Source organism: Carcharhinus amblyrhynchos, chromosome 14 (assembly GCF_965287045.1).
Source record: "Carcharhinus amblyrhynchos chromosome 14, sCarAmb.v2.hapA, whole genome shotgun sequence".
In the NCBI taxonomy this organism is placed as follows: Eukaryota; Metazoa; Chordata; class Chondrichthyes; order Carcharhiniformes; family Carcharhinidae; genus Carcharhinus; species Carcharhinus amblyrhynchos.
In genome coordinates, this window is record NC_137337.1 from 56408588 (window position 1) to 56427171 (window position 18584).

Genomic DNA, 18584 nt, shown 5'->3' on the forward strand with positions numbered 1-18584 from the left:
TTCTTATGGAACACCATTACCTGGAAGTTTCAAGAGACTCACCATCCTGATCTGGAAATATATTGCTATTCCTTCACGATCGCTGGGTCAAAATCCTGGAGCTCCCTCCCTAATGGCACAGTGGGCGTACTTACACCTTGGGGAGCACAGTAGTTCATGAAGTAGCTCAATCTCCACCTTCTCAAGAGAAGTTAGAGCAATAAATGCTGTCCTGGTCAGCAGTGACCAGATCCCATGTGTGAATTTTAAAAGAATAATGAATCATAAGCCACATGGGCTGGCGTGCTCTTACTGCCTCATGTCGGTCCTCATCTCTTGCTGGTAGCCCTGCAATTTTTTTCTTTCAGATCATTCCCATTCCCTTTTTGAATGACATGATTAAATCTGCTTCCACCACACTCACTGACAACACGTTCCAGAACCTAGCCACTCATGTTTTATTTTTAAGTGTTTTTCTCATGTTGCCATTGCTTTTTTTGCCAATTGCTGAATTCCCCCACTATCTGGAATCCCCCAGGATGTATTGAACAGAAATTGAACTGGACCAGTCATGTAAATACTGTGGCTAAAAAAATAAGCCAGAGGCTGGGAATTCTGCAGCGAGTAACTCGCCTGACTCCCCAAAATCCATTTACCATCCACAAGGTACAAGTTGGGAGAGTGAGAAAATTTCCTCCGCTTGTATGGATGAGTGCAGCTCCAACAACACAAAGAAGCTTGATACCATCCTGGACAATGCAGCACACTTGTTTGGTAACCCCTCTGCAAACATTCACTACCTTTACCGTTGTGCATTTGCAGCTATATGCAAGATGCATTCAGCAATTCACCAAGGCCTTCAATGCCTTCTCAACTGTAACTGCTACCACCAGAAGGACAAAGGGCAGCAGATACATGGGAACAATCGCCTGAGGTCCCTTCCAAATCATGCACCTTCCTGACTTGAAATAATATTGCTGTTTTTTCACTATCGCTGGATCAAACTCCTGGAACTCGTAAGAACATGTGAACAACATAGAACGAGGGTTAGGAGTAGGCCATTTGGCCCTTTGAGCCTGCTCCGCCATTCAGTATGATCATGGCTGATCTTTTTGTGGACTCAATTCTACTTACCCGCCTGTTCATGGCCCTTCAGTTTTTTTTATTAAACATCTGTTTATCTTTGCTCTAAAAACATTCAGTGAGAGAGCCTCAATTGCTTCACTGGGCAGGGAATTCCACAGATTCACAACCTTTTGGGTGAAGAAGTCCCTCCTCAACTCAGTCCTAAATCATCTGCTCCTCATTTTGAGCCCTTTACTTCTGGTTTCATCTGCCAGTGGAAACAACCTCTCTGCTTCTATCTTCCCTTCAAAGATCCTCTGTCTCATTCTTCTAAATTCCAACGAGTATCGTCCCAGTCTACTCTGTCTATCCTCATAAGCCAACCCTCTCAACTCTGGAATCAACCTAGTGAATCTCCCCTGCACCCCCTCCATTGCCAGTATATCCTTTCTCAAGTAAGGAGACCAAAACTATACACAGCACTCCAGGTATGGCTTCACCAGCACCTTATACAGCTGCAACATAATCTCGCTGTTTTTAAATTCCATCCCTCTAGGACAAAATTCCATTTGTCTTAACTACTTGCTGCATCTGCAAACTGACTTTTTGCAATTCATGCACAAGGACACCCCAGGGCCATCTGTACAGCAGCACACCGCAATTTTTTACCATTTAAATAATAGTCCTTTTTGCTGTTATTCCTACCAAAATGGATGACCTCACATTTGCCAACATTGTACTCAATCTGCTCGACTCTTGCCCACTCACTCAAACTATTTATATCCCTTTGCAGATATCCAGTGTTGTCTGCACACTTTGCTCTACCACTCATCTTAGTGTCATCTGTGAATTTTGACACAGATGACACTGTTGGTCCCCAACTCTAAATCATCTATGTAAATTGTAAACAATTGTGGTGCCAGTGCTGATCTCTGAGGCATACTACTAGTCACTGATCACCAACCAGCAAAACACCCATTTGCCCCCACACTCTTCATTTCTGCAAGTTAACCAATCCTCTATCAATGGTAATACATTACCCATAACATTGTGCATCTTTATCTTATGCAGCAGCCTTTTGTGTGGCATCTTGTGTGCCTTCTGGAAATCCAGATACACCACATCCACCGGTTCCCCATTTTCTGCCAGTCTCATAATGTCCTCAAAGAATTTCACCTAACTAGTTAACATGACCTGCCTTTCATTAACACATGCTGCATCTTCTCAATGAGACAATTTCTGTCCAGGTGTGTCACAATTTCTTCCTTGATAGATTCAAGCATTTTCCCCACTACAGAAGTTGAGCTAGGCAGCCCGTACTTCCCTTTTGTCTATCTCCTTTTTTTTAAAATGGTGGCGTCACATTTGCTGTTTTCCAATCTTCTGGAACCGCCCCAGATTCCAGTGAATTTTGGTAAATTGCCACGAGTGTATTTGCTATTTCCCCCACCATCTCTTTTAGTACCCTGGGATGCATTCCATCAGGGCCAGGAGACTTGTCTACCTTTAGTCCCATTAGCTTGCCCAACGCTGCTGCTTTCGTGATAATGATCGTTTTAGGTCCTCACCTGCCATAGCCACCTTGTCATCAATTTTTGGCATGTTATTTGTGTCTCCCATTGTGAAGACCAACACAAAATACCTGTTCAATGCCTCAGCCATTTCTTCATTTCCTGTTGTTAAATCCCCCTTCTCATCCTCTAAAGGACCAATGTCTTTTAGCCACTTTTTTTATATGTTTGTAGAAACCTTTGCTACCTGTTATATTCTGAGCTAGTTTACTCTCATCTATCTTTTACTTTATAGCTTTTTTTTTGTAGCTTTCTGTTGACCTTTAAGGATTTCTCAATCCTCTTGTTTCCTCCTAATTCGTACTGATTTTCTTTCAATTTGATATCCTCCTTTATTTCCTTAGATATCCATGGCTGATTATCCCTCTTTTTACAGTCCTTCCTTATCGCTAATATATACTTTTGCTGATCACTGAAAAATCGCTTTGAAAGTTCTCCTCTGTTCCTGAATGTCCCACCATAAAGTTTTTGTTCCCAGTCTACCTTAACCTACTCCTCCTCTTTCTCATTGTAGTCTCCTTTGTTTGAGCACAAGACAATGGTATTGGATTTTACCTTCTCATGCTCCATCTGTATGCTAAATTTAACCATACTGTGATCGCTCCAGGCCAAAACCTGTTCTGAGGAAATCTTATTAAAGATAAGATGACTAAACATCTTAAATTCTCAGCTAAAGTTTAAAATTTATTTATCAGTGTCACAAGTAGGCTTACATTAACACTGCGATGAGATTACTGTGAAAATCCCCTAGTTATCACACTCCTGCACCTGTTCAGGTACGCTGACCATGCTAAATTCTCCCTCAATGTACCTGATCACTTTCAGACTGTGGGAGATAACCAGAGCACCTAGAGGAATCCCACGCAGACACAAGGTGAATGCACAGACAATTACCCAAACCAGGAATCAAACACGGGTTCCTGGTGTTGTGAGGCAGCATTGCTAACCATTGTGCCACCTGATTGTAGAGCTACAAATGAATCTGTAAAGGATGACTTATAGCTGACAGAGAAGACAGAGGAAGGATAATGGAAAGGCACCCTAATGGCAGGCTGTAATTAGTGGCATCCCGCAAGGTCCCTGTATTGGGGCCTTAACTATTTGTTAACAAATATCTTGGTATAGAAAGCCACATACACCAAATTTCCTGGTTACAAATATAGACAGCACTATTAGGAATACAGGTAGTAACATGAAATTAGTGAGATATTGATGAGAGTGGACAAAACAGACAAATTAGTTTTACCGTAGACAAATGGACCTAAAAAAGATGAAACAGAGCATTTTGATGTTACAAACAGGTACAGAAAATAATCAAAAAGGCTATGGAATACTGGCCCTTTGCATTTAGAAGGCCAGTATACAAGGGAGGTAGAAGTTATGTTTCAGCTATGTAAAATCCTGGTTCATCTAAAGCTGAAGTACTGGGAGCACTGCTGGGCACCACACCCAAAGATGTATTGAAAATCTGAACAAAAAACAAAAAATGCTTAATCAAAGCATTCAGTCTGTGTTTTAGTGTGATTCAGATTGATTGTTCACATCAGAACTTCTGATGAACTGCACATCAGAAATTAATTCTGATAAAAGGTAATTGATCTGAAATGCTAAGCCTTTCTCTCTCCACAGTTGTTGCCTGACCCACCAAGTGCTTCTAGCTTTTATGTTATTGGTTCAGTTTTAATTATGCATGTTTTGCTTCAGGGCAGCACAGTGGCACAATAGTTAGCATTGCTACCTCACAGTGCCAGGGACCTAGATTCAATTCTGTCCTCTGGTGATGGCCTGTGTGGAGTATGCACATTCTCCCTGAGACTGCGTAGGTTTCCTCCGAGTGCTCCAGTTTCCTCCCACGGTCCAAAGATGTGCAGGTTAGGTGGATTGACTATGCTAAATTGCCCCTTAGTATAAGAGGATTAACAATGTAATTATTTGGTAATGGAGAAAGGGCCTGGGTGGGATTGTTATCAGTGCAGGCTCAAAGGGCCAAATGGCCTCATTCTGTCTGCACTGCAGGATTCTATGATCTGCCCCTTTTCTCCCATTGCTTTTCTATGAAGGTTCTATTTGATGGCAGCAAAGTCTAGCGTTTAGTTCCGCAGCTGCAAGCTACATAAACCTTTCCTTTATAATCACATGTTTGATGGAAAACTTACTGCAAGTTATTTTTCTCAATTATTAGCATCTGTAATGTAATAAAATACCCAAAGATACTTTATGGGTTTATCATCAATCAAGATTTGCTATAATAAAAGCAAAATACTGCAGATGCTGGAAATCTGAAGTAAAAACAAAATGCTGGATAAACTCAGCAGGTCTGGCAGCATCTGTGGAAAGAGAAACTGTTACTGTTTCAGATCTAAAATGATTTATTGCTAAAATGCAATGTAAGGAGATTTAGAAATAAAAAGTGCTGGAAACACTCAGGACAGCGTCTGTGGGAAGAGAAACAGTTAATGTTTCGGGCTGTAGCCTTTCATCAAAGATCAATTTTGAGAACAGCCTTAAAGGAGGAAGAAGTATAAAGAGAAATTGTGGAACTTGCTTTGGAGATCATGGGTGCCAAAGCTGGAACAGGGGGAGATGCACCAGGCTAGAACTAAAAGTCAGGTAAGACTTGGAGGGTTGAGAGCTGGTGGAGATTAGAGTTTGCAAGGAGGTGAGGCCATGGTAGGATTTGAACACTGGGATGAGAATTTTAATATTAGTAATGCCAGACCAAGGACTGATGTGGGTCTGCACAAATGAATAATGAGTGAACAGGGCTTGGTGTCAGTTAGGATGCAGCAGTAAAGGTTAGATATGCCTAAATTTATGGTCAAGGGAGCAGTAACCTGTTTTTAAGTAAAAGATAAGATCTTTGAGCACTTTCTCCAATCTGCACACGTGTCTTATCTTTGAATCTCCACATTGTTTTGGTATTTACTGACATAAAACAGTTCATCAAATTGAGGCTCTTTGGCAGGTGAGGAAATCTGGATCTAACTGAATTGCAAATCTTAAATCTGATGTCAAAATTCACAGGTCAATCACCATCTCTTCAAAAAAAGGAAAATCAGTAAGCGTTTTGGAAACCAAGGGAGATTGTGGAACACCAGACATTTCGGGCTGAGTGGTAGTAAAATGGTTGAATGACTTGCCAATAGAACAAAGAACAGTAGAACCATAGAACACTACACACAGAAACAGGCCCTTTGGCACTTCTTGGCTGTGCCAAATCATTTTTCTGTCTAATCCCACTGACCTGCACCATATCCCTCCATACCCCTCTCGTCCACGTAGCTGTCCAAGTTTTTCTTAAATATAGAACCATAGAACACTACAGCACAGAAACAAACCCATTGGCCTTTCTTGGCTGTGCCGAACCATTTTTCTGCCTAGTCCCACTGACCTGCACCGGAACAGGCCCTTCGGCCCTCTAAGCCTGCGCCGATCCCATTCACCTCTCTAACCAACCGCTTATCCCTCTAATTCTCATTTGTTCATATGCCTGTCAAGGTAAGTCTTAAATGTAGCTAACATAACTACCTTGACCACCTCATTTGGCAGTGCATTCCAGGCCCCACCACCCTGTGTGTAGGAAAAAAACTTCCCTTGCACATCTCCACTAAACCTTTCCCCCTTATCTTGAATTTATGCCCCCTTGTATTGCTGCCCTGGGAAAAAGCTTCCAACTACTCACCCTATTATCAGGTCATTTGTCAGCCTCTGTCTTTCCAGGGAGATTAAGGAGAATCCCAAGGCGTTCTACAAATATGTGAAGATTATAAGGATAAGATGTGAAGGGATAGGATGTGAAGGGGGAAAAATCTGTGTGGGACTGGAAGAAATGACAGAGGTGCTTAATGAGTACTTTGCCTCGGTATTCACAGTGGAAAATGATCTGGGAGGTTGTACTGCAGGTTTGCGGCGGACTGAAAAGATTGAATATGTGGATGTTAAGAAAGAGGATGTGTTGGAACTTTTAAATTCTATCAAGATAGATAAGTCGCCAGGACCGGATGGGATGTACCTCAGGTTACTGTGGGAGGTGAGGGAAGAGATTGCAGAGCCCCTGGCAATGACCTTTGCGTCGTCGATGGAGACGGGAGAGGTTCCGGAGGATTGCGGATGTGGTTCCTATTTTCAAGAAAGGGAACAGTGAAAGCCTGGGAGATTACCAACTGGTGAGTCTGACCTCAGTGGTTGGTAAGTTGATGGAGAGGATTCTGAGGGACAGGATTTATGAGCATTTAGAGAAGTTTAGTATGATCAGAAATGGTCAGCACAGCTTCGTCAAGGGCAGGTCGTGCCTTACGAGCCTGGTTGAGTTCTTTGAAAATGTGACTGAACACATTGACGAAGGAAGAGCAGTGGATGTGGTTTACATGGACTTCAGCAAGGCATTTGATAAGGTCCCCCATGCAAGACTTCTTGAGAAGGTGAGAGGGCATGGGATCCGAGGGGCTTTGGCCTTGTGGATGCAGAACTGCCTTGCCTGCAGAAGGCTGAGAGTGATTGTGGGTGGGTCTTTTTCTGCATGGAGGTTGGTCACCAGTGGAGTGCCCCAGAGATCTGTTCTGGGACCCTTGCTGTTTGTCATTTTCATAAATGACCTGGATGAGGAAGTGGAGGGATGGGTTAGTAAGTTCACCGACGATACGAAGGTTGGTGGTGGTGTGGACAGTCCGGAGGGATGTCAGAAGTTGCAGCGTGACATAGGATGCAAGACTGGGCAGAGAAGTGGCAGATGGACTTCAACGTGGATAAATGTGTAGTGGTCCATTTTGGCAGGTCCAATGGGATGAAGGAGTACAATATCAAGGGTAGGAATCTTAGCAGTATTGAGGAGCAGAAGGACCTTGGGGTCTGGGTCCATAGGACTCTTAAATCGGCCTCGCAGGTGGAGGGATGTGGTCAAGAAGGCCTATGGTGTACTGGTCTTCATTAATCGAGGGATTGAGTTTAGGAGTCTGGAGGTAATGCTGCAATTTTAAGACCCTTGTCAGACCCCACTTGGAGTACTGTGCGAGTTCTGGTTGCCTCGCTACAGGAAGGATGTGGAAGCTATTGAGAGGGTGCAGAGGAGATTTACAAGCATGTTGCCTAGGAGGCATGCCTTGTGAAGATAGGTTGAAGGAGTTAGGTCTCCTCTCCCTGGAGAGATGAAGGTTGAGAGGTGATCTGACAGAGGTTTATAAAATGTGGAGAGGAATAGATAGGGTGGATTCTCAGAGGCTATTTCCCAGGGCTGAAATGGTCGCTACAAGAGGACACAGGTTTAAGGTGCTGTGGAGCTGGTACAAAGGAGATGTCGGGTTAGTTTTTCACTCAGAGGGTGGTGTGAGTGAGTGGAATCGGCTGCTGTCGGTGGTGGTAGAGGCAAACTCGCTGGGGTCTTTTAAAAGACTTCTGGATGAGTACGTGGGATTTAATGGGATTGGGAGTTATAGATAGTTCTATGGCCTGGCAGGTATGGATGTGATCGGCGCAACTTGTGGGCCAAAAGGCCTGTTTGTGCTGTAGTGTACTACGTTCTAACAATCCCAGTTTATTCAAGCTCTCCTCATAGCTGATACCCTCCATACCAGGCAACATCCTGGTAAATCTTTTCTGCACTCTCTAAAGCCTCCACATCCTTCTGCCAGTGTGGTGACCAGAATTGGACACAATATTCCAGATGTGACCTAACCAACGTTTTACACAACTGTAATTTGCCAACTTCTATATTCAGTGCCACGACTGATGGAGACAAGCATGCCATATACTTTCTTCACCACTTTTTCTACCTGTGCTGCCACTTTTAAAGATCTGTATCTATGCTCCTGATTGTTCTGCCATTTATTTTGTAGTTCCCATCTGAATTAGATCTGTTAAAATGCATCACCTTGCCCTGAATTAAATTCCATCTGCCATTTCTCAGCCCAGTTTACCAAGCTATCTATATTCTGCTGTATTCTTTGACAATCTCCATCACTATCCGCAGCTCCACCGATCATCCACAAACCTGCTGATCAGACCAGCTATATTTTCTTTCAAGTCATTCATTTATATATATTACAAACAGCAGAGGTCCCAGCACTGATCCCTGCGGAACACCATTAGTTACAGACCTCTATTCAGAAAAACACTCTTCTACTGCTACTCTGTCTTCTATGGCCAAGCCAGCTCTGAATCCATCTGGCTATGCACTCCTGATCTCGAGATTTAATCTTTTGCACCAGCCTGCCACGAGGAGACCTTGTTGAATGCCTTACTAAAGTCCATGTAGACAACATCCACAGCCCTTCCCTCGTCAATCATTTTTGTCACCTCAAAAAATTCAATTTAGTGAGACATGACCTCCAAAATCCAAAACCATGCTGTCTGTCACTAACAAGACCATTCAGTTCCAAATGTGTATTGATCCTATTCCTAAGAATCATCTCCAATAGTTTCCCTATCACTGATGCCAAGCTCACTGGTCTATAACTACCTGGGTTATCCTTGCTACCCTTCTTAAATAATGGAACGACATTGGCTATCCTCCAATCCTCTGGGACCTCACCAGTGACCAACAACGAAACAAAGATTTCTGTCAGAGACCCAGCAACTTCATCTCTTGTCTCCTTCAGTAATCTGGGATAGATGCCATCTAGTCCTGGGGATTTGCCTACCTTAATGTTTTTTAATTCACTTCACACTTCCTCCCTCGTAATGAAGACTTGCTCTAAAGTGTTTTCGCACCCCTCCAAGATGCCATCAATCGACGTGACCCTCCTTTGTGAATACCAATGCAAAGCACTCATTAAGGATTTCACCCACTTACTTTTGTTCTGCTCATAATTTTCCTCCTTTATCCTTAAATGGACCAAATCTTTCTCTAGCTACCTTCTTGTTCCTAATATATGTATAAAATGCCTTCGGAATCTCCTTAATCATGTTTGCCAAGGACATTTCGTGACCCCTTCTTGCCCTCCTAACTCTCTGTTGGAGCTCTTTTCTATTTTCCCTGTATTCTTCAAATGCTTCACCTGTTTTTAATTGCTTAGACCTCATGTATGCATCTTTTTCCTTTTTGACTAGACTCACAATTTTCCTGGTCATCCACGTTCCTGAATCCTGCCTTTCCTGTCCTTAGGCACATGCCTGTATTGCACTCCAATCAACTGCTTCTTAAAAGACTCCCACACGCCAAATGTGGATTTACCCTCAAACAGCATCTCCCAAACAACTGCCTCCAAATCCTGTCGAATCCGATTGTAGTTAGCCTTCTCCCGGTTTAGCACTGTAACCCTAGGACAACACTCGGAATTGTGGTTACTTTTTACCACATGTACTCCCAATGCAACTTTGACCTGGTCGGACTTATTCCCAAGTACTAGGTCCAGTAAAGCCCCTCTCCAGTCAGACCAGCCACGTATTGTTGCAAAAAGCCTTCCTGGACACGCTTAACAAATTCCTCACCATCCGGACCATTAGCCCTGAGGGATTTCCAATCAAAATGAGGAAAATTACACTACAACAACCCTATTATTTCTACATCTTTCCAGAATCTACTTACTTATCTGTTCCTCAACTTCCCATGGGCTGTTGGGAGGCCTGTAGTGCATCTCCATCATAGTGACTGCCCCCTTCCTGTTTGAGTTCTACCCACAGTGTCTCATTACACGATTTTTCAGAGGTGATCTTCCTCTGTGTAGCTGTAATATGTTCCCTAACCAGTGTTGCAACTCCCCTGCCTTTTTACCTTCCCCTCTGTCTTGCCTAAAACATCTATATTCCGAAATATTTAGCTGCCAGTCCTGTCCCTCTTTTAACCAAGTCTACGTTATTGCAACCACATCTAAGTTCCGTGCAAGAAGCAAGGCTCTGAGTTTATCTGTTTTACCTGTTATGTTCTTTGCGTTGAAACGGAAGCACTCCAGACCTCTGGCCCCCCCCCCGCTTTCTTTTCCTCTTAGATAGCCTGGCCTTTGTTCCATACTCATCCCCATTCTCTACACTTGCTGGCCTACTGTCCTGATTCCCACCTTCCTGCCACATTAGTTTAAACCCACCCAAACCATACTGGCAAACCTCCCAGCCAGAATATTGGTGCCCTTCCAGTTCAGGTATAACCTGTACTCTTGGTACAGGCCCCATCTTCCCTGGGAGACACCCCAGTGATCCAAGAAACTGAACCCTCCTTCCTGCACCAGTTCCTTAGCTGCATGTTCAGTTGCACTGTTTCCTTGGTCCTAGCCTCACTTGCATGTGGCACAGAGAGTAATCATGAGATTGCTACCCTAGAGGCCCTGCTTTTCAATCTTCAACCTAACTCTCTAAATTGCCATTACAGGACCTCCCTACTCATAGAAAAACATAGAAAACAGAGAAAAAAACTACAGCACAATACAGGCTCTTCGGCCCACAAAGTTGTGCCAAACATGTCCCTACCTTAGAGACTACTAGGCTTACCCATCTTACCAACTTCCATGTACTTATCTAAAAGTCTCTTAAAAGACTCTATCAAATCCGCCTCCACCACCATTGCTGGCAGCCCATTCCACACACCCACCATTCTCTGAGTGACAAACTTACCCCTGACACCTCCTCTATACCTACTTCCCAGCACCTTAAACCTTTGTCTTCTTGTGGCAACCATTTCAGCCCTGGGAAAAAGCCTCTGACTATCCACTCGATTAATACCTCTCAACATCTTATACGCCTCTGAGGTCGCCCCTCATCCTTCATCTCTCCAAGAAGAAAAGGCCAAGCTCCCTCAACCTATCCTCATACGGCATGCTCCCCAATCCAGGCAACATCCTTGTCAATTTCCTGTACACCCTTTCTATGGCTTCCACATCCTTCCTGTAATGAGGCGACCAGAACTGAGCACAGTACTCCAAGTGAGGTCTGACCAGGGTCCTATACAGCTGCAGCATTGTCTCTCAACTCCTAAACTCAATTCCTCGATTGATGAAGGCCAATACACAGCACGTCGTCTTAACCACAGCTTCAACCTGTGCAGCTGCTTTGAGCGTCCTATGAACTCAGACCCCAAGATCCTTCTGATCTTCCGCACTGCCAAGAGTCCTACCATTAATATTATATTCTGCCATCCTATTTGACCTGCCAAAATGAACCACTTCACACTTATCTGGGTTGAAGTCTATCTACCACTTCTCTGCCCAGTCTTGCATCCTGTCAATGTCTCGCTGCAACTTCTGACATCCCTCCACACTATCCACAACACCTCCAACCTTTGTGTCATCAGCAAATTTTCCAACCCATCCCTCCACTTCCTCATCCAGGTCATTTTATAAAAATCACAGAGTAAGGGTCCCAGAACAGATCCTTGGGGCACTCCACTGGTGACTGACCTCCATGCAGAATATGACCCAAAGTTCAAGTTAAATTTACAGACATGCTTGCTCCAAATCTCTGGCTTTAAAAAACTCTTTGCTGATGTAGGAAACCTACGAAAGCAGCCATTCAATTCTTCAAACAAGCAGCATGAAGATATGCTGAAAAAGTTGTGGAATTTGCTGATGCCTCATGCACCTGGAGTCAAGAATCACCAAACAATGGGGTGATATTGGGTTTCAAGGTGATGATCCTAAAACTGACTTCAGAGGCATGGGAATGCTGGGGTTGCACAATCTAGTATTCTTTGGAGACTACTACACAGAAACAGCTCGCCAGACTCTTTCACATTCAAATCACCCCAAAGTAGGATATTCCTTTGCTATTGTTGGAATAAACCTCACTGAAATGGCTTATAGTATGATGAAGAGTGGCTTACTAAAGACTCACTTCTACAGCCTGGTTCCTGGAGTTCCACAGTTGCAACATTTCCATCAAGTTTATTGTTACCTAATGTACGAGTTTGATCAATTCTGGTTTAAGGAGGTGCCATCGAGCATCATGGAATTCAATCTCTGCAGAAAACAATTTCATGAAAGAATAAAACAACACATAAGATCCCAAAACAGTGCTTAAATTGAACTTCAACAAATAGACAGCAAATTGCATGAAACCTATGATGTGGCACTTGGAATTAATAGGAAGATGTGAGTTTATGCAATGGATCCATGATTTTCAATCAAGTTTTTACTTGTAAATATTAATAACATTATCTATAACCGCTCCTTCTGTAGGCAAGCCAGTTCTGGATCCACAAAGCGATGTCCCCTTGGATCCCATGCCCCCTCACTTTCTCAATAAGCCTTGCAAGGGGCACCTTATCAAATGTCTTGCCGAAGTCCATGTATACTACATCTACTGCTCTTCCTTCATCAATGTGTTTAGTCATGTCTTCAAAAAATTCAGTCAGGCTCGTAAGGCATGATCTGCCTTTGACAAAGCCGTGCTGACAATTCTTAATCATATTATACCTCTCAATGTTCATAAATCCTGCCCCTCAGGATCTTCTCCATCAACTTGCCAACCAGGCTAGACTCACTGGTCTATAATTTCCAGGGCTATATCTACTCCCTTTTTTTTTGAATAAAGGAACAACATCCACAATCCTCCAGAACCTCTCCCGTCTCCATTGATGATGCAAAGATCATTGCCAGAGGCTCAGCAATCTCCTCCCTTGCCTCCCACGGTAGCCTGGGGTACATCCCATCCGGTCCCGGTGACTTATCTAACTTAATGCTTTTCAAAAGCTCCAACACATCCTCTTTCTTAATATCTGCATGCCCAAGCTTTTCAGTCTGCTGCAAGTCTGCACTATAATCACTAAGATCCTTTTCCATAGTGAATACTGAAGTAAAGTATTCATTAAGTACAAAGAACAAAGTACCTCTGCTATTTCTTCTGGTTTCATACAAACGTTTCCACCGTCACACTTGATAGATCCTATTCTTTCACGTCTTATCCTCTTGCTCTTCACATACTTGTAGAATGCCTTGGAGTTTTCCTTAATCCTGCCTGCCAAAACCTTCTCATGACCCCTTCTGGCTCTCCTAATTTCCTTCTTAAGATCCTTCCTATAGCTGTATCCTCTTCTAGACCTCTAACATTCCCTAGCTCTCTGAACCTTTTGTAAGTTTTTCTCCTCCTCTTGATGAGATTTATTACAGCCTTTGTACACAACGGTTCCTGTAATCTACCATACTTCCCTGTCTCATCGGAGCATTGCTATGCAGGACTCCAGGCAAACATTCCATGAAAATTTGCCATATTGCTTCCGTACATTTCCCTGAGAAAACCTCTTTCCAATTTAAGCATCCAATTTCCTGCCTGATAGCCTCATAATTCCCCTTACTCCAATTAAATATTTTTCTAACTTGTCTGATCCGATCTCTCGCCAATGCTATTATAAAGAAGATAGAATTATTATCACTATCTCCAAAATGCTCTTCCACTGAGAGATCTGACACCTGACCATGTTCATTTCCCAATACCAAATCAAGTACAGCCTCTCCTCTTGTAGGCATATCCACACACTGTCAAGAAACCCTCCTGAACACACCTAACAAACTCCTCCCCATCTAAACTTCTTACCCTAGGGAGATTCCTATCAATATTTGAGAAGTTGAAATCTCCCACCACGACAACTCTTGTTATTGTTACACCTTTCTAGGATCTCCTTTCTAGGATCTGCTTCCTAACCTGCTCTTCAACATCCCTGTTACTATTGGGCAGCCTATATAAAAAAAAACACCCAGTAAAGTTATTGACCCTTTCCTGTTCCTAACCTCCATCCACAGAGACTCCGTAGACAATCCCTCCACGGCGTCCATCTTTTCTGCAGCCGTGACACTATCTCTGATCAACAGTGCCACTCCCCCACCTCTTTTGCCTCCCTCCCTGTCCCTTCTGAAACTCGGCACTTGAAGTAACCAGTCCTGTCCCTGAGTCATCCAAGTCTCTGTAATGGCCACCACATCACATTTCCAAGTAGTGATCTACACTCTAAGCTCATTCACTTTGTTCACAACACTCCTTGCGTTAAAATAGACACATCTCCCCTTTTCTATCACTTGCCTATACTCCCTCTCACACTGTGGACAAGCTTTCTCTATTTGTGAGCAAACCTCCTCTCTCCCAGTCACTTCAATTTGATTTCCACCCCGCAACCTTTCTAATTTAAATTCCCCCTAGTAGCCTTAGCAAACCTGCCTGCCAGGATATTTTTCCCCCGGGATTCAAGTGCAACCTGTCTCTTTCTACCTATGTCATTCATGCCAATTTGGACAATGACATCTGTCTGCTTTCCCTGATCTCTTTGTAATTTTCACTCACTGCTATTTTCCATCACTGGAGCACACGGCTTGGAGCTAAACTGTCAAACACCTTTAGCACCATCACCACCCTGCCTCCCAATTTACACATCACCAGTAGTCATGTACCCATTACTGTACAGAGCAGAAAGCTGGACATTGTCTACAAAGAAAATTAATGTTCCCAGAGCTGTACTTAAACCTAGTCAGGAGTGCAGGACGTCAGAGAGGAAAAGGGGTTCAAATGGTAAACTAGAAAAAGTGGAAAACTACTTAGTGGTGGGAAAGTCCAAAGCAAGAAGGCATAACATTGAAATTAATGCTAGGCATTTCACAGGTGTTGTCAAGAATAACTTCGCGTAAGTGGAAATTTGGAATACTCCTGCTTAAAGCATTCCCTGAAAATTTCAAGGTGGAGGTTGATGGACTTATGTTCGGCTACAGTTTCAAGAAATGTGGAAGAAAGGCAGGCAAGATTGGAGTCAAAATATTGATTAGCCAGGATATAATTGTATGGTGGAACAGGCTAGATGGGGCTGAATGTCTCAATCTCGCCATTTTTCATTTACATTTTTAATTTGCACTGAAGAGGACGAAAAGAAAATGTATGATATATTGGCAGGCTTTCCTGTTGATTTAATAGGTGCTGTTTTTTGATGAAGACTACTAAGGGATATGGAGCAAGGGCAAAGTAAACCAAAATAAAGATCATGATATGATTGAATATGAGGAAGTTCATGAGTTGGAAGTTGAGGAATAGGGATCCTATTGTCATTGAGTCATAGTAAGAAGTCTCAACATGAGGTTAAAGTCCAACAGGATTATTTGGTATCATGAGCTTTCAGAGCACTGTTCCTTCATCAGGTGCATGGAGAGTTGGGTACACACAAGGCATATACGGACAGACAAGTCTTTACAATGCGAGTGGAGAGAGGGATAATCACAAGTTAATGAGGTGTAATGGCTCAAGCCAGGACAGTTAGCAGGATTTTGCAAGCATGGACATCATTTTGGAGGTATTATAATCCCACTCTGTATTCCAGCAGAAGATGGTGCACTTGTTATATCTGTAAAATTCATGGAACTTTGTTATAATTGCAGCATCAATTTGACCCTTTTCTCCAAATAACTTTTGTATCAATAATATGGTAAAGTTTATTATATGCTTAATAGTGAGGATTCTTACCTAATTGTCCCCAAAGGGTAAATTCTCAGCCTCCTCCTGTTTCTCAGCGCCATACTGCCCCATGCTCTATCATCCAAAAGCACATTAGTTTCTACATGTATACTTACTACATTAAGCTGTACCTCATCACTTCTCTCAACCCTTCCACTGTCTCAATTATCAGATTGAATATCCAACATCCAGCTTGGAGAGGCTGGAATTTACCCTGGTTCAATATTGAGAAGATTTGGTTGCACGAGCTCTGATCCCTCACCACTGCTTCCATGTTCAGTACCGTTTGCAATCCTAAAATGTTGAAGCAGTCCATACCAACATGCAGCAAGACCTGGATAACATTCAGGCTTGGGCTGATGAGGGGCAAGCAAAATTCATGTCACGCAAATAACGGACAATTACCATCTCCCAATAGGACAGAAAGTTTGACATCCTCTCTTGATAATCAATGACATTATCATTGCTAAATACCCCACTGTGCAGGAAATGTCTCCAGCTGCAATTACTTGAAATTCACAATGCAGAGCTAGAGCTGCAACTGGACTCATTGTGGAGCATTCACAAGGATGAGATAGAAACTAGAAGTGGGGGTGGGCCATTTGACTGTTCAAGTCTGCTCTGGCATTCAATTTGACCTCAATGCCATGTTCCTCTTTTCTCCCTTTTGATAAGCAGAAAGATCTGGGTGTACAGGTACACAGGTCACAAAGTGGCAATGCAGGTGGGGAATGTAGTCAAGAAGGCATACTGCATGCTTACCTTCATCGGCTGGGGCACTTAGGTTAAAAATTGGCAAGTCATGTTGCAGCTTTATAGGCATTTTTAGTTAGGCTGCACTTGGAATATAGTGTTCAATTCCAGAAAGATGTAGAGACTTTGGAGAGGGTACAGAAAAAATTTACCAGGTTGTTGCCTCATATGGAGGGCATTAGTTATGAGGCGAGGTTGGAGAAACTTGGTTTGTTCTCACTGGAACAGTGGAGTTTGAGGAGCGACCTGATAGAAGCCTACACGATAATGAGAGGCATGGACCGAGTGGGTAGTCAGAAGCTTTTTCCCAGGGTGGAAGAGTTTAAGGTACGAGGGGCAAGGTTTAAAGGAGATGTATGAGGCAAGCTTTTTATGCAGAGGGTGGTGGGTGCCCGGAACTTGCTGCCAGGGGAGGTAATGGAAGCAGATATGATAGTGACATTTAAGAAGCGTCTTGACAAATACATGAATACTATGGCAATAGAGGAATAAAGCCCCCGGAAGGGTAGGGGGTTTTAGTTCAGTCTTAATTTTCTTCGTTTTTTGAACATATTCAAGAAATAGATAAGATGTTTAAAAAGATTTAAATGCTGTCGAAGGGTATGGGAACAAAGAAATTTACAGCGCAGGAACAGATCCTTCGGCCCTCCAGGCCTGCACCGACTGTGTTGCCTGACTGAACTAAAACCCCCTAACCCCCGGCGATCATATCCCTCCCTTCCCATCCTATTCATGTATTTACCAAGAAGCCCCTTAAAGGTCATAATCATATCTGCCACCACTACCTCCCCTGGCAGCGAGTTCCAGGCACCCATCACCTTTTGTTTAAAAAAAACTTGTCTCATTCATCCCCTTGCCCCTCGCACCTTAAACCTACACCTCTAGAAATTGACTCTTCCACCCTGGGGAAAAAGCTTCTGACTATCCGCACCCCTCATAATCTTGTAGATGACTATCAGAAAATTCAGTGACTGGTCTCCAGTCTTTTGTGGTAGAGAATTCCATAGGTTCACTACCTTACAAGTAGAGAAATATTTCCTCATCTCCATTGTAAATGGTCTGCCCCACATCCTGAGATTGTGTCTTCCTGGTTCAAGAGTCCCCAATCGGGAAAAACATCTCCCTGCATCTAGTCTGTCCAGCCTTCTGTCCAGCCTTGTTAGAATTTTAAATCCAATCTTTTATCCTTCTAAATTCCAGTGAATACAGGCCCTGTTGAATCAATCCCTCTTCACAAGACAGTCCTGCAAACCCTAGTTTCAGCTTAGCAGAAACACTTAGTTTCTGCTGCATTCTCTCTATGGCAAGTATATCCTTTCTTGAGTAGGGAGATTAAAGCTGTGCGCAATATTTCAGTTGTGTCTCACCGAGGCTTTATATAATGGTACTTTAAACTTGAATCCTCTTGCAATGAAGGCCAACATGCCATTTGCCTTCCTAATTGCTTGCTGTGCCTGCCTCTCCACTTTCATTGACTGATGATGGATTGGGAAGTGTTGATGTACCATTGGGACCTGAATGTCCTTGTATACCGGTTGGTCTTTGTCACAAGCAGACTCGAGTACAGGAGGAAGGATGTCTTGATGCAGCTGTACGGCGCCGTAATGAGACCACGCTCAGAGTATTTTGTATGGTTTTGGTCTCTACCCGAAGAAAGAATGTACTTGCCATAGAGGAAGATTTCAGTGAAAGTTCATCAAGCGGATTCCTGGGTTGGCAGGATTGTCGTATGAGGAGTGATTGGATCAACTAGGCCTGTTTTCACTCGGGATCTCATTGAAACATATAAAATTCTGACAAGGTTGGACAGACTGGATATAAGGGTGATATGTCCTCGGGCTGAGGTGATCTAGAACAAGGGGGTCA

At 43.2% G+C, this 18584-nt stretch overlaps 1 protein-coding gene and 1 pseudogene across 2 annotated transcripts in view; both read left to right on the forward strand.

Moving 5' to 3' along the window:
* The window catches only part of psen1 (presenilin 1), a 90533-nt gene that overhangs the window by 22941 nt on the left and 49008 nt on the right, over positions 1-18584 (forward strand). The gene's annotated exons all lie outside the window — the stretch shown is intronic.
* Positions 684-12576, forward strand: LOC145352332 (ELMO domain-containing protein 2 pseudogene; annotated as a pseudogene).